Below are 20,755 nucleotides of genomic sequence, written 5' to 3' on the forward strand. Positions count from 1 at the left end.
GTTGTCACAGGGGTTTGTTGGCAACACAGGGGATGGTAGCCCTTTGAAAACCAATTTGCTAAAGATAGGCCACAAGTGCTGCTTTGGAAACGTTGCTCCACTACTCGGCTGTGCACACCGCTTGGCTACTTTAGCCTACAGCTAGCAGCGGCCTTTTCATTCCAGCGCTTTGGGGTGTAGAGTGAACCAGGCCCACGCTGCTGACAAAACATGCCCCACGCTGCTGACAAAACATGCCCCTCGGTGCTGTTCGGGAGCCCAATCTTTCTGTCTCTCTCCTCTCCCTCTTCAGCAAAAGGGCACAAGACAGCAGGCCTCCACTGGCCATGCTCTGGGTCTGCGATGCAGTGAGAGCGCGAAAAGTGTTTGAATGCCTACAACACCTGGTATTCCGAGATGGTCTCCCATCACAGGTACTAACAGGCCCAACCCTGCTTAGCTTCCGAGATCAGACGAGATCGGGCGCTCTAAGGGTGGTATGGCGTAGGCCACAGCAGGGCTTCCTTTACCTCCCCTTATCCTGCGCACAGGCTCCTTCCACCCGATGCCGCCTTTGTTGTTGCTGCTGCTGCTGCTGCTAGTGCTGGTTGCTTTTGTTCACTGCTGGAGCATGTGTCTTTCAGCCCGCCCGGTCCTTCTTGCTCAGTCTGTAGTGGCAGCGGCCTTTTAGGCGCCCCCTTTTCTTTTTGCCTCTTTCCTGCAGGCCGAGCCTGGGTCTGCCAACTTGTAGCTTCCTAGGTCTTTTAGGGGGAAAGCAAGCGAAGCCCTGTTGCCTCCAGTACTGTTAGGAACCAGTCTTGTCGGCGCGCATTACGTAATGCGGGCTAAAAGTGCTTGGGGCCCGCTGCTTGATTGGGCACATACACTTGCAAGCATCGCCCTTCTTTTGGATTGCTCAGCTGCTGGCGCAAATACGTCTCCCGTCTGCCCTGCCTTGCGGTCCTAGCATGTGCTTTAGAGGCTGTGCTGGTCGTTACGTGGTGCCCCGGCACTGCGTAGTAGTGGAGTATAGAAAGCCTTGCTTATGGCTTGCACTTAAATGTCACTTCTGCCTGCCATCCTGCAATGTATGTGTGGATAGATGGAAGTGAAATATCTGTACATTTCTCTTTTTTTGTTTTTTAAATGCTGCTTTTCTCTTGGACCGCGTCATATCCTATCACCAACCGCATTGATTTAGTTTTTTGTTGTTGCTGTGACCGACACTTTACCACCGTAACACTGACTTGTGCTTGCCCACTTCTCTCTATCCTGTATCACTCAAAGACATTGTATTGTTGCCTCGTTACTCGTGTCCAGAAACACGAGAGAAGGAAAAAGAAAAAGAAAGCGAGAGAGAAAGAAAGAAAGAAAGAAAGAAAGAAAGAAAGAAAGAAAAAAACGCCACACTGAAACGTAAAGCCAGAAAAGAAATGTGTGTTTAAAAAAAAAAAAAAAAAAAAAAAAAAGAAATCCTCCGAATGAGTGAATGTGAAATTGCATAGCGTAGATCGCCCCCTGCTGGTAGGAGATCGAAAAAGCAAAAGCCTACAACACCTGGTATTCCCAGGCGGTCTCCCATCCAAGTACTAACCAGGCCCGACCCTGCTTAGCTTCCGAGATCAGACGAGATTGGGCGTGTTCAGGGTGGTATGGCCGTAGGCAGAAACTAGGCTCCTTTAACCTCCTCTTATTCTGTTCTTCAACACCCAGGCACCTACCTCCCTCCCTCCCTCCCTCCCAGCTTCTTCATTTGCTGCTCTTGCAACTCACTGCTCAAAGGGCCCACTGACAAATGCGCTTGACGCCTACTTCTTACTTCTATCCCTACACTCCTAAGTGACCTCCTTCCTTTACACTGCGCAGCTGCTGGCACTTAGGCCTCTCCTAGATCTGCTCGGAAATGCAATCCTAACCTCTGTCTCAGAGAAAGCTGGTGAGACTGCGCCGTGACGCACTTCGAAGCAACAGCGCACTGCAATAACTCTTGCTTCAACCCAAAATTGGCACGTGGCGTCTGCCTAGGATCCTTGCTCCTTGATCCTCTCTCCGCTTCGGACTGACAAGCTGCTGTCTGTTGTCACAGGGGTTTGTTGGCAACACAGGGGATGGTAGCCCTTTGAAAACCAATTTGCTAAAGATAGGCCACAAGTGCTGCTTTGGAAACGTTGCTCCACTACTCGGCTGTGCACACCGCTTGGCTACTTTAGCCTACAGCTAGCAGCGGCCTTTTCATTCCAGCGCTTTGGGGTGTAGAGTGAACCAGGCCCACGCTGCTGACAAAACATGCCCCACGCTGCTGACAAAACATGCCCCTCGGTGCTGTTCGGGAGCCCAATCTTTCTGTCCCTCTCCTCTCCCTCTTCAGCAAAAGGGCACAAGACAGCAGGCCTCCACTGGCCATGCTCTGGGTCTGCGATGCAGTGAGAGCGCGAAAAGTGTTCGAATGCCTACAACACCTGGTATTCCGAGATGGTCTCCCATCACAGGTACTAACCAGGCCCAACCCTGCTTAGCTTCCGAGATCAGACGAGATCGGGCGCGCTAAGGGTGGTATGGCGTAGGCCACAGCAGGGCTTCCTTTACCTCCCCTTATCCTGCGCACAGGCTCCTTCCACCCGATGCCGCCTTTGTTGTTGCTGCTGCTGCTGCTGCTAGTGCTGGTTGCTTTTGTTCACTGCTGGAGCATGTGTCTTTCAGCCCGCCCGGTCCTTCTTGCTCAGTCTGTAGTGGCAGCGGCCTTTTAGGCGCCCCCTTTTCTTTTTGCCTCTTTCCTGCAGGCCGAGCCTGGGTCTGCCAACTTGTAGCTTCCTAGGTCTTTTAGGGGGAAAGCAAGCGAAGCCCTGTTGCCTCCAGTACTGTTAGGAACCAGTCTTGTCGGCGCGCATTACGTAATGCGGGCTAAAAGTGCTTGGGGCCCGCTGCTTGATTGGGCACATACACTTGCAAGCATCGCCCTTCTTTTGGATTGCTCAGCTGCTGGCGCAAATACGTCTCCCGTCTGCCCTGCCTTGCGGTCCTAGCATGTGCTTTAGAGGCTGTGCTGGTCGTTACGTGGTGCCCCGGCACTGCGTAGTAGTGGAGTATAGAAAGCCTTGCTTATGGCTTGCACTTAAATGTCACTTCTGCCTGCCATCCTGCAATGTATGTGTGGATAGATGGAAGTGAAATATCTGTACATTTCTCTTTTTTTGTTTTTTAAATGCTGCTTTTCTCTTGGACCGCGTCATATCCTATCACCAACCGCATTGATTTAGTTTTTTGTTGTTGCTGTGACCGACACTTTACCACCGTAACACTGACTTGTGCTTGCCCACTTCTCTCTATCCTGTATCACTCAAAGACATTGTATTGTTGCCTCGTTACTCGTGTCCAGAAACACGAGAGAAGGAAAAAGAAAAAGAAAGCGAGAGAGAAAGAAAGAAAGAAAGAAAGAAAGAAAGAAAGAAAAAAACGCCACACTGAAACGTAAAGCCAGAAAAGAAATGTGTGTTTAAAAAAAAAAAAAAAAAAAAAAAAGAAATCCTCCGAATGAGTGAATGTGAAATTGCATAGCGTAGATCGCCCCCTGCTGGTAGGAGATCGAAAAAGCAAAAGCCTACAACACCTGGTATTCCCAGGCGGTCTCCCATCCAAGTACTAACCAGGCCCGACCCTGCTTAGCTTCCGAGATCAGACGAGATCGGGCGTGTTCAGGGTGGTATGGCCGTAGGCAGAAACTAGGCTCCTTTAACCTCCTCTTATTCTGTTCTTCAACACCCAGGCACCTACCTCCCTCCCTCCCTCCCTCCCTCCCAGCTTCTTCATTTGCTGCTCTTGCAACTCACTGCTCAAAGGGCCCACTGACAAATGCGCTTGACGCCTACTTCTTACTTCTATCCCTACACTCCTAAGTGACCTCCTTCCTTTACACTGCGCAGCTGCTGGCACTTAGGCCTCTCCTAGATCTGCTCGGAAATGCAATCCTAACCTCTGTCTCAGAGAAAGCTGGTGAGACTGCGCCGTGACGCACTTCGAAGCAACAGCGCACTGCAATAACTCTTGCTTCAACCCAAAATTGGCACGTGGCGTCTGCCTAGGATCCTTGCTCCTTGATCCTCTCTCCGCTTCGGACTGACAAGCTGCTGTCTGTTGTCACAGGGGTTTGTTGGCAACACAGGGGATGGTAGCCCTTTGAAAACCAATTTGCTAAAGATAGGCCACAAGTGCTGCTTTGGAAACGTTGCTCCACTACTCGGCTGTGCACACCGCTTGGCTACTTTAGCCTACAGCTAGCAGCGGCCTTTTCATTCCAGCGCTTTGGGGTGTAGAGTGAACCAGGCCCACGCTGCTGACAAAACATGCCCCACGCTGCTGACAAAACATGCCCCTCGGTGCTGTTCGGGAGCCCAATCTTTCTGTCCCTCTCCTCTCCCTCTTCAGCAAAAGGGCACAAGACAGCAGGCCTCCACTGGCCATGCTCTGGGTCTGCGATGCAGTGAGAGCGCGAAAAGTGTTCGAATGCCTACAACACCTGGTATTCCGAGATGGTCTCCCATCACAGGTACTAACCAGGCCCAACCCTGCTTAGCTTCCGAGATCAGACGAGATCGGGCGCGCTAAGGGTGGTATGGCGTAGGCCACAGCAGGGCTTCCTTTACCTCCCCTTATCCTGCGCACAGGCTCCTTCCACCCGATGCCGCCTTTGTTGTTGCTGCTGCTGCTGCTGCTAGTGCTGGTTGCTTTTGTTCACTGCTGGAGCATGTGTCTTTCAGCCCGCCCGGTCCTTCTTGCTCAGTCTGTAGTGGCAGCGGCCTTTTAGGCGCCCCCTTTTCTTTTTGCCTCTTTCCTGCAGGCCGAGCCTGGGTCTGCCAACTTGTAGCTTCCTAGGTCTTTTAGGGGGAAAGCAAGCGAAGCCCTGTTGCCTCCAGTACTGTTAGGAACTAGTCTTGTCGGCGCGCATTACGTAATGCGGGCTAAAAGTGCTTGGGGCCCGCTGCTTGATTGGGCACATACACTTGCAAGCATCGCCCTTCTTTTGGATTGCTCAGCTGCTGGCGCAAATACGTCTCCCGTCTGCCCTGCCTTGCGGTCCTAGCATGTGCTTTAGAGGCTGTGCTGGTCGTTACGTGGTGCCCCGGCACTGCGTAGTAGTGGAGTATAGAAAGCCTTGCTTATGGCTTGCACTTAAATGTCACTTCTGCCTGCCATCCTGCAATGTATGTGTGGATAGATGGAAGTGAAATATCTGTACATTTCTCTTTTTTTGTTTTTTAAATGCTGCTTTTCTCTTGGACCGCGTCATATCCTATCACCAACCGCATTGATTTAGTTTTTTGTTGTTGCTGTGACCGACACTTTACCACCGTAACACTGACTTGTGCTTGCCCACTTCTCTCTATCCTGTATCACTCAAAGACATTGTATTGTTGCCTCGTTACTCGTGTCCAGAAACACGAGAGAAGGAAAAAGAAAAAGAAAGCGAGAGAGAAAGAAAGAAAGAAAGAAAGAAAGAAAGAAAGAAAGAAAAAAACGCCACACTGAAACGTAAAGCCAGAAAAGAAATGTGTGTTAAAAAAAAAAAAAAAAAAAAAAAAAAAGAAATCCTCCGAATGAGTGAATGTGAAATTGCATAGCGTAGATCGCCCCCTGCTGGTAGGAGATCGAAAAAGCAAAAGCCTACAACACCTGGTATTCCCAGGCGGTCTCCCATCCAAGTACTAACCAGGCCCGACCCTGCTTAGCTTCCGAGATCAGACGAGATCGGGCGTGTTCAGGGTGGTATGGCCGTAGGCAGAAACTAGGCTCCTTTAACCTCCTCTTATTCTGTTCTTCAACACCCAGGCACCTACCTCCCTCCCTCCCTCCCTCCCAGCTTCTTCATTTGCTGCTCTTGCAACTCACTGCTCAAAGGGCCCACTGACAAATGCGCTTGACGCCTACTTCTTACTTCTATCCCTACACTCCTAAGTGACCTCCTTCCTTTACACTGCGCAGCTGCTGGCACTTAGGCCTCTCCTAGATCTGCTCGGAAATGCAATCCTAACCTCTGTCTCAGAGAAAGCTGGTGAGACTGCGCCGTGACGCACTTCGAAGCAACAGCGCACTGCAATAACTCTTGCTTCAACCCAAAATTGGCACGTGGCGTCTGCCTAGGATCCTTGCTCCTTGATCCTCTCTCCGCTTCGGACTGACAAGCTGCTGTCTGTTGTCACAGGGGTTTGTTGGCAACACAGGGGATGGTAGCCCTTTGAAAACCAATTTGCTAAAGATAGGCCACAAGTGCTGCTTTGGAAACGTTGCTCCACTACTCGGCTGTGCACACCGCTTGGCTACTTTAGCCTACAGCTAGCAGCGGCCTTTTCATTCCAGCGCTTTGGGGTGTAGAGTGAACCAGGCCCACGCTGCTGACAAAACATGCCCCACGCTGCTGACAAAACATGCCCCTCGGTGCTGTTCGGGAGCCCAATCTTTCTGTCCCTCTCCTCTCCCTCTTCAGCAAAAGGGCACAAGACAGCAGGCCTCCACTGGCCATGCTCTGGGTCTGCGATGCAGTGAGAGCGCGAAAAGTGTTCGAATGCCTACAACACCTGGTATTCCGAGATGGTCTCCCATCACAGGTACTAACCAGGCCCAACCCTGCTTAGCTTCCGAGATCAGACGAGATCGGGCGCGCTAAGGGTGGTATGGCGTAGGCCACAGCAGGGCTTCCTTTACCTCCCCTTATCCTGCGCACAGGCTCCTTCCACCCGATGCCGCCTTTGTTGTTGCTGCTGCTGCTGCTGCTAGTGCTGGTTGCTTTTGTTCACTGCTGGAGCATGTGTCTTTCAGCCCGCCCGGTCCTTCTTGCTCAGTCTGTAGTGGCAGCGGCCTTTTAGGCGCCCCCTTTTCTTTTTGCCTCTTTCCTGCAGGCCGAGCCTGGGTCTGCCAACTTGTAGCTTCCTAGGTCTTTTAGGGGGAAAGCAAGCGAAGCCCTGTTGCCTCCAGTACTGTTAGGAACCAGTCTTGTCGGCGCGCATTACGTAATGCGGGCTAAAAGTGCTTGGGGCCCGCTGCTTGATTGGGCACATACACTTGCAAGCATCGCCCTTCTTTTGGATTGCTCAGCTGCTGGCGCAAATACGTCTCCCGTCTGCCCTGCCTTGCGGTCCTAGCATGTGCTTTAGAGGCTGTGCTGGTCGTTACGTGGTGCCCCGGCACTGCGTAGTAGTGGAGTATAGAAAGCCTTGCTTATGGCTTGAACTTAAATGTCACTTCTGCCTGCCATCCTGCAATGTATGTGTGGATAGATGGAAGTGAAATATCTGTACATTTCTCTTTTTTTGTTTTTTAAATGCTGCTTTTCTCTTGGACCGCGTCATATCCTATCACCAACCGCATTGATTTAGTTTTTTGTTGTTGCTGTGACCGACACTTTACCACCGTAACACTGACTTGTGCTTGCCCACTTCTCTCTATCCTGTATCACTCAAAGACATTGTATTGTTGCCTCGTTACTCGTGTCCAGAAACACGAGAGAAGGAAAAAGAAAAAGAAAGCGAGAGAGAAAGAAAGAAAGAAAGAAAGAAAGAAAGAAAAAAACGCCACACTGAAACGTAAAGCCAGAAAAGAAATGTGTGTTTAAAAAAAAAAAAAAAAAAAAAAAAGAAATCCTCCGAATGAGTGAATGTGAAATTGCATAGCGTAGATCGCCCCCTGCTGGTAGGAGATCGAAAAAGCAAAAGCCTACAACACCTGGTATTCCCAGGCGGTCTCCCATCCAAGTACTAACCAGGCCCGACCCTGCTTAGCTTCCGAGATCAGGCGTGTTCAGGGTGGTATGGCCGTAGGCAGAAACTAGGCTCCTTTAACCTCCTCTTATTCTGTTCTTCAACACCCAGGCACCTACCTCCCTCCCTCCCTCCCTCCCAGCTTCTTCATTTGCTGCTCTTGCAACTCACTGCTCAAAGGGCCCACTGACAAATGCGCTTGACGCCTACTTCTTACTTCTATCCCTACACTCCTAAGTGACCTCCTTCCTTTACACTGCGCAGCTGCTGGCACTTAGGCCTCTCCTAGATCTGCTCGGAAATGCAATCCTAACCTCTGTCTCAGAGAAAGCTGGTGAGACTGCGCCGTGACGCACTTCGAAGCAACAGCGCACTGCAATAACTCTTGCTTCAACCCAAAATTGGCACGTGGCGTCTGCCTAGGATCCTTGCTCCTTGATCCTCTCTCTGCTTCGGACTGACAAGCTGCTGTCTGTTGTCACAGGGGTTTGTTGGCAACACAGGGGATGGTAGCCCTTTGAAAACCAATTTGCTAAAGATAGGCCACAAGTGCTGCTTTGGAAACGTTGCTCCACTACTCGGCTGTGCACACCGCTTGGCTACTTTAGCCTACAGCTAGCAGCCGCCTTTTCATTCCAGCGCTTTGGGGTGTAGAGTGAACCAGGCCCACGCTGCTGACAAAACATGCCCCACGCTGCTGACAAAACATGCCCCTCGGTGCTGTTCGGGAGCCCAATCTTTCTGTCCCTCTCCTCTCCCTCTTCAGCAAAAGGGCACAAGACAGCAGGCCTCCACTGGCCATGCTCTGGGTCTGCGATGCAGTGAGAGCGCGAAAAGTGTTCGAATGCCTACAACACCTGGTATTCCGAGATGGTCTCCCATCACAGGTACTAACCAGGCCCAACCCTGCTTAGCTTCCGAGATCAGACGAGATCGGGTGCGCTAAGGGTGGTATGGCGTAGGCCACAGCAGGGCTTCCTTTACCTCCCCTTATCCTGCGCACAGGCTCCTTCCACCCGATGCCGCCTTTGTTGTTGCTGCTGCTGCTGCTGCTAGTGCTGGTTGCTTTTGTTCACTGCTGGAGCATGTGTCTTTCAGCCCGCCCGGTCCTTCTTGCTCAGTCTGTAGTGGCAGCGGCCTTTTAGGCGCCCCCTTTTCTTTTTGCCTCTTTCCTGCAGGCCGAGCCTGGGTCTGCCAACTTGTAGCTTCCTAGGTCTTTTAGGGGGAAAGCAAGCGAAGCCCTGTTGCCTCCAGTACTGTTAGGAACCAGTCTTGTCGGCGCGCATTACGTAATGCGGGCTAAAAGTGCTTGGGGCCCGCTGCTTGATTGGGCACATACACTTGCAAGCATCGCCCTTCTTTTGGATTGCTCAGCTGCTGGCGCAAATACGTCTCCCGTCTGCCCTGCCTTGCGGTCCTAGCATGTGCTTTAGAGGCTGTGCTGGTCGTTACGTGGTGCCCCGGCACTGCGTAGTAGTGGAGTATAGAAAGCCTTGCTTATGGCTTGCACTTAAATGTCACTTCTGCCTGCCATCCTGCAATGTATGTGTGGATAGATGGAAGTGAAATATCTGTACATTTCTCTTTTTTTGTTTTTTAAATGCTGCTTTTCTCTTGGACCGCGTCATATCCTATCACCAACCGCATTGATTTAGTTTTTTGTTGTTGCTGTGACCGACACTTTACCACCGTAACACTGACTTGTGCTTGCCCACTTCTCTCTATCCTGTATCACTCAAAGACATTGTATTGTTGCCTCGTTACTCGTGTCCAGAAACACGAGAGAAGGAAAAAGAAAAAGAAAGCGAGAGAGAAAGAAAGAAAGAAAGAAAGAAAGAAAGAAAGAAAGAAAAAAACGCCACACTGAAACGTAAAGCCAGAAAAGAAATGTGTGTTTAAAAAAAAAAAAAAAAAAAAAAAAAGAAATCCTCCGAATGAGTGAATGTGAAATTGCATAGCGTAGATCGCCCCCTGCTGGTAGGAGATCGAAAAAGCAAAAGCCTACAACACCTGGTATTCCCAGGCGGTCTCCCATCCAAGTACTAACCAGGCCCGACCCTGCTTAGCTTCCGAGATCAGACGAGATCGGGCGTGTTCAGGGTGGTATGGCCGTAGGCAGAAACTAGGCTCCTTTAACCTCCTCTTATTCTGTTCTTCAACACCCAGGCACCTACCTCCCTCCCAGCTTCTTCATTTGCTGCTCTTGCAACTCACTGCTCAAAGGGCCCACTGACAAATGCGCTTGACGCCTACTTCTTACTTCTATCCCTACACTCCTAAGTGACCTCCTTCCTTTACACTGCGCAGCTGCTGGCACTTAGGCCTCTCCTAGATCTGCTCGGAAATGCAATCCTAACCTCTGTCTCAGAGAAAGCTGGTGAGACTGCGCCGTGACGCACTTCGAAGCAACAGCGCACTGCAATAACTCTTGCTTCAACCCAAAATTGGCACGTGGCGTCTGCCTAGGATCCTTGCTCCTTGATCCTCTCTCCGCTTCGGACTGACAAGCTGCTGTCTGTTGTCACAGGGGTTTGTTGGCAACACAGGGGATGGTAGCCCTTTGAAAACCAATTTGCTAAAGATAGGCCACAAGTGCTGCTTTGGAAACGTTGCTCCACTACTCGGCTGTGCACACCGCTTGGCTACTTTAGCCTACAGCTAGCAGCGGCCTTTTCATTCCAGCGCTTTGGGGTGTAGAGTGAACCAGGCCCACGCTGCTGACAAAACATGCCCCACGCTGCTGACAAAACATGCCCCTCGGTGCTGTTCGGGAGCCCAATCTTTCTGTCCCTCTCCTCTCCCTCTTCAGCAAAAGGGCACAAGACAGCAGGCCTCCACTGGCCATGCTCTGGGTCTGCGATGCAGTGAGAGCGCGAAAAGTGTTCGAATGCCTACAACACCTGGTATTCCGAGATGGTCTCCCATCACAGGTACTAACCAGGCCCAACCCTGCTTAGCTTCCGAGATCAGACGAGATCGGGCGCGCTAAGGGTGGTATGGCGTAGGCCACAGCAGGGCTTCCTTTACCTCCCCTTATCCTGCGCACAGGCTCCTTCCACCCGATGCCGCCTTTGTTGTTGCTGCTGCTGCTGCTGCTAGTGCTGGTTGCTTTTGTTCACTGCTGGAGCATGTGTCTTTCAGCCCGCCCGGTCCTTCTTGCTCAGTCTGTAGTGGCAGCGGCCTTTTAGGCGCCCCCTTTTCTTTTTGCCTCTTTCCTGCAGGCCGAGCCTGGGTCTGCCAACTTGTAGCTTCCTAGGTCTTTTAGGGGGAAAGCAAGCGAAGCCCTGTTGCCTCCAGTACTGTTAGGAACCAGTCTTGTCGGCGCGCATTACGTAATGCGGGCTAAAAGTGCTTGGGGCCCGCTGCTTGATTGGGCACATACACTTGCAAGCATCGCCCTTCTTTTGGATTGCTCAGCTGCTGGCGCAAATACGTCTCCCGTCTGCCCTGCCTTGCGGTCCTAGCATGTGCTTTAGAGGCTGTGCTGGTCGTTACGTGGTGCCCCGGCACTGCGTAGTAGTGGAGTATAGAAAGCCTTGCTTATGGCTTGAACTTAAATGTCACTTCTGCCTGCCATCCTGCAATGTATGTGTGGATAGATGGAAGTGAAATATCTGTACATTTCTCTTTTTTTGTTTTTTAAATGCTGCTTTTCTCTTGGACCGCGTCATATCCTATCACCAACCGCATTGATTTAGTTTTTTGTTGTTGCTGTGACCGACACTTTACCACCGTAACACTGACTTGTGCTTGCCCACTTCTCTCTATCCTGTATCACTCAAAGACATTGTATTGTTGCCTCGTTACTCGTGTCCAGAAACACGAGAGAAGGAAAAAGAAAAAGAAAGCGAGAGAGAAAGAAAGAAAGAAAGAAAGAAAGAAAGAAAAAAACGCCACACTGAAACGTAAAGCCAGAAAAGAAATGTGTGTTTAAAAAAAAAAAAAAAAAAAAAAAAAAAAAAAAAAAAAAGAAATCCTCCGAATGAGTGAATGTGAAATTGCATAGCGTAGATCGCCCCCTGCTGGTAGGAGATCGAAAAAGCAAAAGCCTACAACACCTGGTATTCCCAGGCGGTCTCCCATCCAAGTACTAACCAGGCCCGACCCTGCTTAGCTTCCGAGATCAGACGAGATCGGGCGTGTTCAGGGTGGTATGGCCGTAGGCAGAAACTAGGCTCCTTTAACCTCCTCTTATTCTGTTCTTCAACACCCAGGCACCTACCTCCCTCCCTCCCTCCCTCCCTCCCTCCCAGCTTCTTCATTTGCTGCTCTTGCAACTCACTGCTCAAAGGGCCCACTGACAAATGCGCTTGACGCCTACTTCTTACTTCTATCCCTACACTCCTAAGTGACCTCCTTCCTTTACACTGCGCAGCTGCTGGCACTTAGGCGTCTCCTAGATCTGCTCGGAAATGCAATCCTAACCTCTGTCTCAGAGAAAGCTGGTGAGACTGCGCCGTGACGCACTTCGAAGCAACAGCGCACTGCAATAACTCTTGCTTCAACCCAAAATTGGCACGTGGCGTCTGCCTAGGATCCTTGCTCCTTGATCCTCTCTCCGCTTCGGACTGACAAGCTGCTGTCTGTTGTCACAGGGGTTTGTTGGCAACACAGGGGATGGTAGCCCTTTGAAAACCAATTTGCTAAAGATAGGCCACAAGTGCTGCTTTGGAAACGTTGCTCCACTACTCGGCTGTGCACACCGCTTGGCTACTTTAGCCTACAGCTAGCAGCGGCCTTTTCATTCCAGCGCTTTGGGGTGTAGAGTGAACCAGGCCCACGCTGCTGACAAAACATGCCCCACGCTGCTGACAAAACATGCCCCTCGGTGCTGTTCGGGAGCCCAATCTTTCTGTCCCTCTCCTCTCCCTCTTCAGCAAAAGGGCACAAGACAGCAGGCCTCCACTGGCCATGCTCTGGGTCTGCGATGCAGTGAGAGCGCGAAAAGTGTTCGAATGCCTACAACACCTGGTATTCCGAGATGGTCTCCCATCACAGGTACTAACCAGGCCCAACCCTGCTTAGCTTCCGAGATCAGACGAGATCGGGCGCGCTAAGGGTGGTATGGCGTAGGCCACAGCAGGGCTTCCTTTACCTCCCCTTATCCTGCGCACAGGCTCCTTCCACCCGATGCCGCCTTTGTTGTTGCTGCTGCTGCTGCTGCTGCTAGTGCTGGTTGCTTTTGTTCACTGCTGGAGCATGTGTCTTTCAGCCCGCCCGGTCCTTCTTGCTCAGTCTGTAGTGGCAGCGGCCTTTTAGGCGCCCCCTTTTCTTTTTGCCTCTTTCCTGCAGGCCGAGCCTGGGTCTGCCAACTTGTAGCTTCCTAGGTCTTTTAGGGGGAAAGCAAGCGAAGCCCTGTTGCCTCCAGTACTGTTAGGAACCAGTCTTGTCGGCGCGCATTACGTAATGCGGGCTAAAAGTGCTTGGGGCCCGCTGCTTGATTGGGCACATACACTTGCAAGCATCGCCCTTCTTTTGGATTGCTCAGCTGCTGGCGCAAATACGTCTCCCGTCTGCCCTGCCTTGCGGTCCTAGCATGTGCTTTAGAGGCTGTGCTGGTCGTTACGTGGTGCCCCGGCACTGCGTAGTAGTGGAGTATAGAAAGCCTTGCTTATGGCTTGAACTTAAATGTCACTTCTGCCTGCCATCCTGCAATGTATGTGTGGATAGATGGAAGTGAAATATCTGTACATTTCTCTTTTTTTGTTTTTTAAATGCTGCTTTTCTCTTGGACCGCGTCATATCCTATCACCAACCGCATTGATTTAGTTTTTTGTTGTTGCTGTGACCGACACTTTACCACCGTAACACTGACTTGTGCTTGCCCACTTCTCTCTATCCTGTATCACTCAAAGACATTGTATTGTTGCCTCGTTACTCGTGTCCAGAAACACGAGAGAAGGAAAAAGAAAAAGAAAGCGAGAGAGAAAGAAAGAAAGAAAGAAAGAAAGAAAGAAAGAAAAAAACGCCACACTGAAACGTAAAGCCAGAAAAGAAATGTGTGTTTAAAAAAAAAAAAAAAAAAAAAAAAAAAAAAAAAAAAAAGAAATCCTCCGAATGAGTGAATGTGAAATTGCATAGCGTAGATCGCCCCCTGCTGGTAGGAGATCGAAAAAGCAAAAGCCTACAACACCTGGTATTCCCAGGCGGTCTCCCATCCAAGTACTAACCAGGCCCGACCCTGCTTAGCTTCCGAGATCAGACGAGATCAGGCGTGTTCAGGGTGGTATGGCCGTAGGCAGAAACTAGGCTCCTTTAACCTCCTCTTATTCTGTTCTTCAACACCCAGGCACCTACCTCCCTCCCTCCCTCCCTCCCAGCTTCTTCATTTGCTGCTCTTGCAACTCACTGCTCAAAGGGCCCACTGACAAATGCGCTTGACGCCTACTTCTTACTTCTATCCCTACACTCCTAAGTGACCTCCTTCCTTTACACTGCGCAGCTGCTGGCACTTAGGCCTCTCCTAGATCTGCTCGGAAATGCAATCCTAACCTCTGTCTCAGAGAAAGCTGGTGAGACTGCGCCGTGACGCACTTCGAAGCAACAGCGCACTGCAATAACTCTTGCTTCAACCCAAAATTGGCACGTGGCGTCTGCCTAGGATCCTTGCTCCTTGATCCTCTCTCCGCTTCGGACTGACAAGCTGCTGTCTGTTGTCACAGGGGTTTGTTGGCAACACAGGGGATGGTAGCCCTTTGAAAACCAATTTGCTAAAGATAGGCCACAAGTGCTGCTTTGGAAACGTTGCTCCACTACTCGGCTGTGCACACCGCTTGGCTACTTTAGCCTACAGCTAGCAGCGGCCTTTTCATTCCAGCGCTTTGGGGTGTAGAGTGAACCAGGCCCACGCTGCTGACAAAACATGCCCCACGCTGCTGACAAAACATGCCCCTCGGTGCTGTTCGGGAGCCCAATCTTTCTGTCCCTCTCCTCTCCCTCTTCAGCAAAAGGGCACAAGACAGCAGGCCTCCACTGGCCATGCTCTGGGTCTGCGATGCAGTGAGAGCGCGAAAAGTGTTCGAATGCCTACAACACCTGGTATTCCGAGATGGTCTCCCATCACAGGTACTAACCAGGCCCAACCCTGCTTAGCTTCCGAGATCAGACGAGATCAGGCGCGCTAAGGGTGGTATGGCGTAGGCCACAGCAGGGCTTCCTTTACCTCCCCTTATCCTGCGCACAGGCTCCTTCCACCCGATGCCGCCTTTGTTGTTGCTGCTGCTGCTGCTGCTAGTGCTGGTTGCTTTTGTTCACTGCTGGAGCATGTGTCTTTCAGCCCGCCCGGTCCTTCTTGCTCAGTCTGTAGTGGCAGCGGCCTTTTAGGCGCCCCCTTTTCTTTTTGCCTCTTTCCTGCAGGCCGAGCCTGGGTCTGCCAACTTGTAGCTTCCTAGGTCTTTTAGGGGGAAAGCAAGCGAAGCCCTGTTGCCTCCAGTACTGTTAGGAACCAGTCTTGTCGGCGCGCATTACGTAATGCGGGCTAAAAGTGCTTGGGGCCCGCTGCTTGATTGGGCACATACACTTGCAAGCATCGCCCTTCTTTTGGATTGCTCAGCTGCTGGCGCAAATACGTCTCCCGTCTGCCCTGCCTTGCGGTCCTAGCATGTGCTTTAGAGGCTGTGCTGGTCGTTACGTGGTGCCCCGGCACTGCGTAGTAGTGGAGTATAGAAAGCCTTGCTTATGGCTTGAACTTAAATGTCACTTCTGCCTGCCATCCTGCAATGTATGTGTGGATAGATGGAAGTGAAATATCTGTACATTTCTCTTTTTTTGTTTTTTAAATGCTGCTTTTCTCTTGGACCGCGTCATATCCTATCACCAACCGCATTGATTTAGTTTTTTGTTGTTGCTGTGACCGACACTTTACCACCGTAACACTGACTTGTGCTTGCCCACTTCTCTCTATCCTGTATCACTCAAAGACATTGTATTGTTGCCTCGTTACTCGTGTCCAGAAACACGAGAGAAGGAAAAAGAAAAAGAAAGCGAGAGAGAAAGAAAGAAAGAAAGAAAGAAAGAAAGAAAAAAACGCCACACTGAAACGTAAAGCCAGAAAAGAAATGTGTGTTTAAAAAAAAAAAAAAAAAAAAAAAAGAAATCCTCCGAATGAGTGAATGTGAAATTGCATAGCATAGATCGCCCCCTGCTGGTAGGAGATCGAAAAAGCAAAAGCCTACAACACCTGGTATTCCCAGGCGGTCTCCCATCCAAGTACTAACCAGGCCCGACCCTGCTTAGCTTCCGAGATCAGACGAGATCGGGCGTGTTCAGGGTGGTATGGCCGTAGGCAGAAACTAGGCTCCTTTAACCTCCTCTTATTCTGTTCTTCAACACCCAGGCACCTACCTCCCTCCCAGCTTCTTCATTTGCTGCTCTTGCAACTCACTGCTCAAAGGGCCCACTGACAAATGCGCTTGACGCCTACTTCTTACTTCTATCCCTACACTCCTAAGTGACCTCCTTCCTTTACACTGCGCAGCTGCTGGCACTTAGGCCTCTCCTAGATCTGCTCGGAAATGCAATCCTAACCTCTGTCTCAGAGAAAGCTGGTGAGACTGCGCCGTGACGCACTTCGAAGCAACAGCGCACTGCAATAACTCTTGCTTCAACCCAAAATTGGCACGTGGCGTCTGCCTAGGATCCTTGCTCCTTGATCCTCTCTCCGCTTCGGACTGACAAGCTGCTGTCTGTTGTCACAGGGGTTTGTTGGCAACACAGGGGATGGTAGCCCTTTGAAAACCAATTTGCTAAAGATAGGCCACAAGTGCTGCTTTGGAAACGTTGCTCCACTACTCGGCTGTGCACACCGCTTGGCTACTTTAGCCTACAGCTAGCAGCGGCCTTTTCATTCCAGCGCTTTGGGGTGTAGAGTGAACCAGGCCCACGCTGCTGACAAAACATGCCCCACGCTGCTGACAAAACATGCCCCTCGGTGCTGTTCGGGAGCCCAATCTTTCTGTCCCTCTCCTCTCCCTCTTCAGCAAAAGGGCACAAGACAGCAGGCCTCCACTGGCCATGCTCTGGGTCTGCGATGCAGTGAGAGCGCGAAAAGTGTTTGAATGCCTACAACACCTGGTATTCCGAGATGGTCTCCCATCACAGGTACTAACAGGCCCAACCCTGCTTAGCTTCCGAGATCAGACGAGATCGGGCGCGCTAAGGGTGGTATGGCGTAGGCCACAGCAGGGCTTCCTTTACCTCCCCTTATCCTGCGCACAGGCTCCTTCCACCCGATGCCGCCTTTGTTGTTGCTGCTGCTGCTGCTGCTAGTGCTGGTTGCTTTTGTTCACTGCTGGAGCATGTGTCTTTCAGCCCGCCCGGTCCTTCTTGCTCAGTCTGTAGTGGCAGCGGCCTTTTAGGCGCCCCCTTTTCTTTTTGCCTCTTTCCTGCAGGCCGAGCCTGGGTCTGCCAACTTGTAGCTTCCTAGGTCTTTTAGGGGGAAAGCAAGCGAAGCCCTGTTGCCTCCAGTACTGTTAGGAACCAGTCTTGTCGGCGCGCATTACGTAATGCGGGCTAAAAGTGCTTGGGGCCCGCTGCTTGATTGGGCACATACACTTGCAAGCATCGCCCTTCTTTTGGATTGCTCAGCTGCTGGCGCAAATACGTCTCCCGTCTGCCCTGCCTTGCGGTCCTAGCATGTGCTTTAGAGGCTGTGCTGGTCGTTACGTGGTGCCCCGGCACTGCGTAGTAGTGGAGTATAGAAAGCCTTGCTTATGGCTTGCACTTAAATGTCACTTCTGCCTGCCATCCTGCAATGTATGTGTGGATAGATGGAAGTGAAATATCTGTACATTTCTCTTTTTTTGTTTTTTAAATGCTGCTTTTCTCTTGGACCGCGTCATATCCTATCACCAACCGCATTGATTTAGTTTTTTGTTGTTGCTGTGACCGACACTTTACCACCGTAGCACTGACTTGTGCTTGCCCACTTCTCTCTATCCTGTATCACTCAAAGACATTGTATTGTTGCCTCGTTACTCGTGTCCAGAAACACGAGAGAAGGAAAAAGAAAAAGAAAGCGAGAGAGAAAGAAAGAAAGAAAGAAAGAAAGAAAGAAAGAAAAAAACGCCACACTGAAACGTAAAGCCAGAAAAGAAATGTGTGTTTAAAAAAAAAAAAAAAAGAAAGAAATCCTCCGAATGAGTGAATGTGAAATTGCATAGCGTAGATCGCCCCCTGCTGGTAGGAGATCGAAAAAGCAAAAGCCTACAACACCTGGTATTCCCAGGCGGTCTCCCATCCAAGTACTAACCAGGCCCGACCCTGCTTAGCTTCCGAGATCAGGCGTGTTCAGGGTGGTATGGCCATAGGCAGAAACTAGGCTCCTTTAACCTCCTCTTATTCTGTTCTTCAACACCCAGGCACCTACCTCCCTCCCTCCCTCCCTCCCAGCTTCTTCATTTGCTGCTCTTGCAACTCACTGCTCAAAGGGCCCACTGACAAATGCGCTTGACGCCTACTTCTTACTTCTATCCCTACACTCCTAAGTGACCTCCTTCCTTTACACTGCGCAGCTGCTGGCACTTAGGCCTCTCCTAGATCTGCTCGGAAATGCAATCCTAACCTCTGTCTCAGAGAAAGCTGGTGAGACTGCGCCGTGACGCACTTCGAAGCAACAGCGCACTGCAATAACTCTTGCTTCAACCCAAAATTGGCACGTGGCGTCTGCCTAGGATCCTTGATCCTTGCTCCTCTCTCCGCTTCGGACTGACAAGCTGCTGTCTGTTGTCACAGGGGTTTGTTGGCAACACAGGGGATGGTAGCCCTTTGAAAACCAATTTGCTAAAGATAGGCCACAAGTGCTGCTTTGGAAACGTTGCTCCACTACTCGGCTGTGCACACCGCTTGGCTACTTTAGCCTACAGCTAGCAGCGGCCTTTTCATTCCAGCGCTTTGGGGTGTAGAGTGAACCAGGCCCACGCTGCTGACAAAACATGCCCCACGCTGCTGACAAAACATGCCCCTCGGTGCTGTTCGGGAGCCCAATCTTTCTGTCCCTCTCCTCTCCCTCTTCAGCAAAAGGGCACAAGACAGCAGGCCTCCACTGGCCATGCTCTGGGTCTGCGATGCAGTGAGAGCGCGAAAAGTGTTCGAATGCCTACAACACCTGGTATTCCGAGATGGTCTCCCATCACAGGTACTAACCAGGCCCAACCCTGCTTAGCTTCCGAGATCAGACGAGATCGGGCGCGCTAAGGGTGGTATGGCGTAGGCCACAGCAGGGCTTCCTTTACCTCCCCTTATCCTGCGCACAGGCTCCTTCCACCCAATGCCGCCTTTGTTGTTGCTGCTGCTGCTGCTGCTAGTGCTGGTTGCTTTTGTTCACTGCTGGAGCATGTGTCTTTCAGCCCGCCCGGTCCTTCTTGCTCAGTCTGTAGTGGCAGCGGCCTTTTAGGCGCCCCCTTTTCTTTTTGCCTCTTTCCTGCAGGCCGAGCCTGGGTCTGCCAACTTGTAGCTTCCTAGGTCTTTTAGGGGGAAAGCAAGCGAAGCCCTGTTGCCTCCAGTACTGTTAGGAACCAGTCTTGTCGGCGCGCATTACGTAATGCGGGCTAAAAGTGCTTGGGGCCCGCTGCTTGATTGGGCACATACACTTGCAAGCATCGCCCTTCTTTTGGATTGCTCAGCTGCTGGCGCAAATACGTCTCCCATCTGCCCTGCCTTGCGGTCCTAGCATGTGCTTTAGAGGCTGTGCTGGTCGTTACGTGGTGCCCCGGCACTGCGTAGTAGTGGAGTATAGAAAGCCTTGCTTATGGCTTGAACTTAAATGTCACTTCTGCCTGCCATCCTGCAATGTATGTGTGGATAGATGGAAGTGAAATATCTGTACATTTCTCTTTTTTTGTTTTTTAAATGCTGCTTTTCTCTTGGACCGCGTCATATCCTATCACCAACCGCATTGATTTAGTTTTTTGTTGTTGCTGTGACCGACACTTTACCACCGTAACACTGACTTGTGCTTGCCCACTTCTCTCTATCCTGTATCACTCAAAGACATTGTATTGTTGCCTCGTTACTCGTGTCCAGAAACACGAGAGAAGGAAAAAGAAAAAGAAAGCGAGAGAGAAAGAAAGAAAGAAAGAAAGAAAGAAAGAAAGAAAGAAAAAAACGCCACACTGAAACGTAAAGCCAGAAAAGAAATGTGTGTTTAAAAAAAAAAAAAAAAAAAAGAAATCCTCCGAATGAGTGAATGTGAAATTGCATAGCGTAGATCGCCCCCTGCTGGTAGGAGATCGAAAAAGCAAAAGCCTACAACACCTGGTATTCCCAGGCGGTCTCCCATCCAAGTACTAACCAGGCCCGACCCTGCTTAGCTTCCGAGATCAGGCGTGTTCAGGGTGGTATGGCCGTAGGCAGAAACTAGGCTCCTTTAACCTCCTCTTATTCTGTTCTTCAACACCCAGGCACCTACCTCCCTCCCAGCTTCTTCATTTGCTGCTCTTGCAACTCACTGCTCAAAGGGCCCACTGACAAATGCGCTTGACGCCTACTTCTTACTTCTATCCCTACACTCCTAAGTGACCTCCTTCCTTTACACTGCGCAGCTGCTGGCACTTAGGCCTCTCCTAGATCTGCTCGGAAATGCAATCCTAACCTCTGTCTCAGAGAAAGCTGGTGAGACTGCGCCGTGACGCACTTCGAAGCAACAGCGCACTGCAATAACTCTTGCTTCAACCCAAAATTGGCACGTGGCGTCTGCCTAGGATCCTTGCTCCTTGATCCTCTCTCTGCTTCGGACTGACAAGCTGCTGTCTGTTGTCACAGGGGTTTGTTGGCAACACAGGGGATGGTAGCCCTTTGAAAACCAATTTGCTAAAGATAGGCCACAAGTGCTGCTTTGGAAACGTTGCTCCACTACTCGGCTGTGCACACCGCTTGGCTACTTTAGCCTACAGCTAGCAGCCGCCTTTTCATTCCAGCGCTTTGGGGTGTAGAGTGAACCAGGCCCACGCTGCTGACAAAACATGCCCCTCGGTGCTGTTCGGGAGCCCAATCTTTCTGTCCCTCTCCTCTCCCTCTTCAGCAAAAGGGCA

At 50.9% G+C, this 20,755-nt stretch overlaps 7 non-coding genes and 13 pseudogenes across 7 annotated transcripts; all 20 read right to left on the reverse strand.

The window, feature by feature from the left end:
• Positions 1-371: 371 nt before the first annotated feature.
• On the reverse strand, positions 372-489 carry LOC134578872 (5S ribosomal RNA; annotated as a pseudogene).
• Positions 490-1,524: 1,035 nt separating this feature from the next.
• Positions 1,525-1,643, reverse strand: LOC134577546 (5S ribosomal RNA). The gene has a single exon (XR_010086041.1). It is a non-coding gene; the product is annotated as a 5S ribosomal RNA (ribosomal RNA).
• Positions 1,644-2,426: 783 nt separating this feature from the next.
• On the reverse strand, positions 2,427-2,545 carry LOC134577908 (5S ribosomal RNA; annotated as a pseudogene).
• Positions 2,546-3,574: 1,029 nt separating this feature from the next.
• On the reverse strand, positions 3,575-3,693 carry LOC134578947 (5S ribosomal RNA). The gene has a single exon (XR_010086148.1). It is a non-coding gene; the product is annotated as a 5S ribosomal RNA (ribosomal RNA).
• A 787-nt stretch (positions 3,694-4,480) lies between these two features.
• On the reverse strand, positions 4,481-4,599 carry LOC134577913 (5S ribosomal RNA; annotated as a pseudogene).
• A 1,035-nt stretch (positions 4,600-5,634) lies between these two features.
• LOC134579003 (5S ribosomal RNA) lies at positions 5,635-5,753 on the reverse strand. The gene has a single exon (XR_010086152.1). It is a non-coding gene; the product is annotated as a 5S ribosomal RNA (ribosomal RNA).
• A 783-nt stretch (positions 5,754-6,536) lies between these two features.
• On the reverse strand, positions 6,537-6,655 carry LOC134577920 (5S ribosomal RNA; annotated as a pseudogene).
• Positions 6,656-7,680: 1,025 nt separating this feature from the next.
• LOC134577593 (5S ribosomal RNA) lies at positions 7,681-7,789 on the reverse strand (annotated as a pseudogene).
• A 783-nt stretch (positions 7,790-8,572) lies between these two features.
• Positions 8,573-8,691, reverse strand: LOC134577728 (5S ribosomal RNA; annotated as a pseudogene).
• Positions 8,692-9,725: 1,034 nt separating this feature from the next.
• On the reverse strand, positions 9,726-9,844 carry LOC134579060 (5S ribosomal RNA). Its single transcript, XR_010086155.1, has one exon. It is a non-coding gene; the product is annotated as a 5S ribosomal RNA (ribosomal RNA).
• Positions 9,845-10,615: 771 nt separating this feature from the next.
• On the reverse strand, positions 10,616-10,734 carry LOC134577925 (5S ribosomal RNA; annotated as a pseudogene).
• A 1,039-nt stretch (positions 10,735-11,773) lies between these two features.
• On the reverse strand, positions 11,774-11,892 carry LOC134579112 (5S ribosomal RNA). Its single transcript, XR_010086157.1, has one exon. It is a non-coding gene; the product is annotated as a 5S ribosomal RNA (ribosomal RNA).
• Positions 11,893-12,683: 791 nt separating this feature from the next.
• LOC134577937 (5S ribosomal RNA) lies at positions 12,684-12,802 on the reverse strand (annotated as a pseudogene).
• Positions 12,803-13,848: 1,046 nt separating this feature from the next.
• On the reverse strand, positions 13,849-13,967 carry LOC134577376 (5S ribosomal RNA). Its single transcript, XR_010085995.1, has one exon. It is a non-coding gene; the product is annotated as a 5S ribosomal RNA (ribosomal RNA).
• Positions 13,968-14,750: 783 nt separating this feature from the next.
• On the reverse strand, positions 14,751-14,869 carry LOC134578745 (5S ribosomal RNA; annotated as a pseudogene).
• Positions 14,870-15,894: 1,025 nt separating this feature from the next.
• LOC134579137 (5S ribosomal RNA) lies at positions 15,895-16,013 on the reverse strand. The gene has a single exon (XR_010086158.1). It is a non-coding gene; the product is annotated as a 5S ribosomal RNA (ribosomal RNA).
• A 771-nt stretch (positions 16,014-16,784) lies between these two features.
• On the reverse strand, positions 16,785-16,902 carry LOC134579000 (5S ribosomal RNA; annotated as a pseudogene).
• A 1,025-nt stretch (positions 16,903-17,927) lies between these two features.
• On the reverse strand, positions 17,928-18,036 carry LOC134577711 (5S ribosomal RNA; annotated as a pseudogene).
• Positions 18,037-18,819: 783 nt separating this feature from the next.
• LOC134577942 (5S ribosomal RNA) lies at positions 18,820-18,938 on the reverse strand (annotated as a pseudogene).
• A 1,029-nt stretch (positions 18,939-19,967) lies between these two features.
• Positions 19,968-20,076, reverse strand: LOC134577597 (5S ribosomal RNA; annotated as a pseudogene).
• Positions 20,077-20,755: the final 679 nt, after the last annotated feature.

This window comes from Pelobates fuscus, chromosome 1 (assembly GCF_036172605.1).
Source record: "Pelobates fuscus isolate aPelFus1 chromosome 1, aPelFus1.pri, whole genome shotgun sequence".
In the NCBI taxonomy this organism is placed as follows: Eukaryota; Metazoa; Chordata; class Amphibia; order Anura; family Pelobatidae; genus Pelobates; species Pelobates fuscus.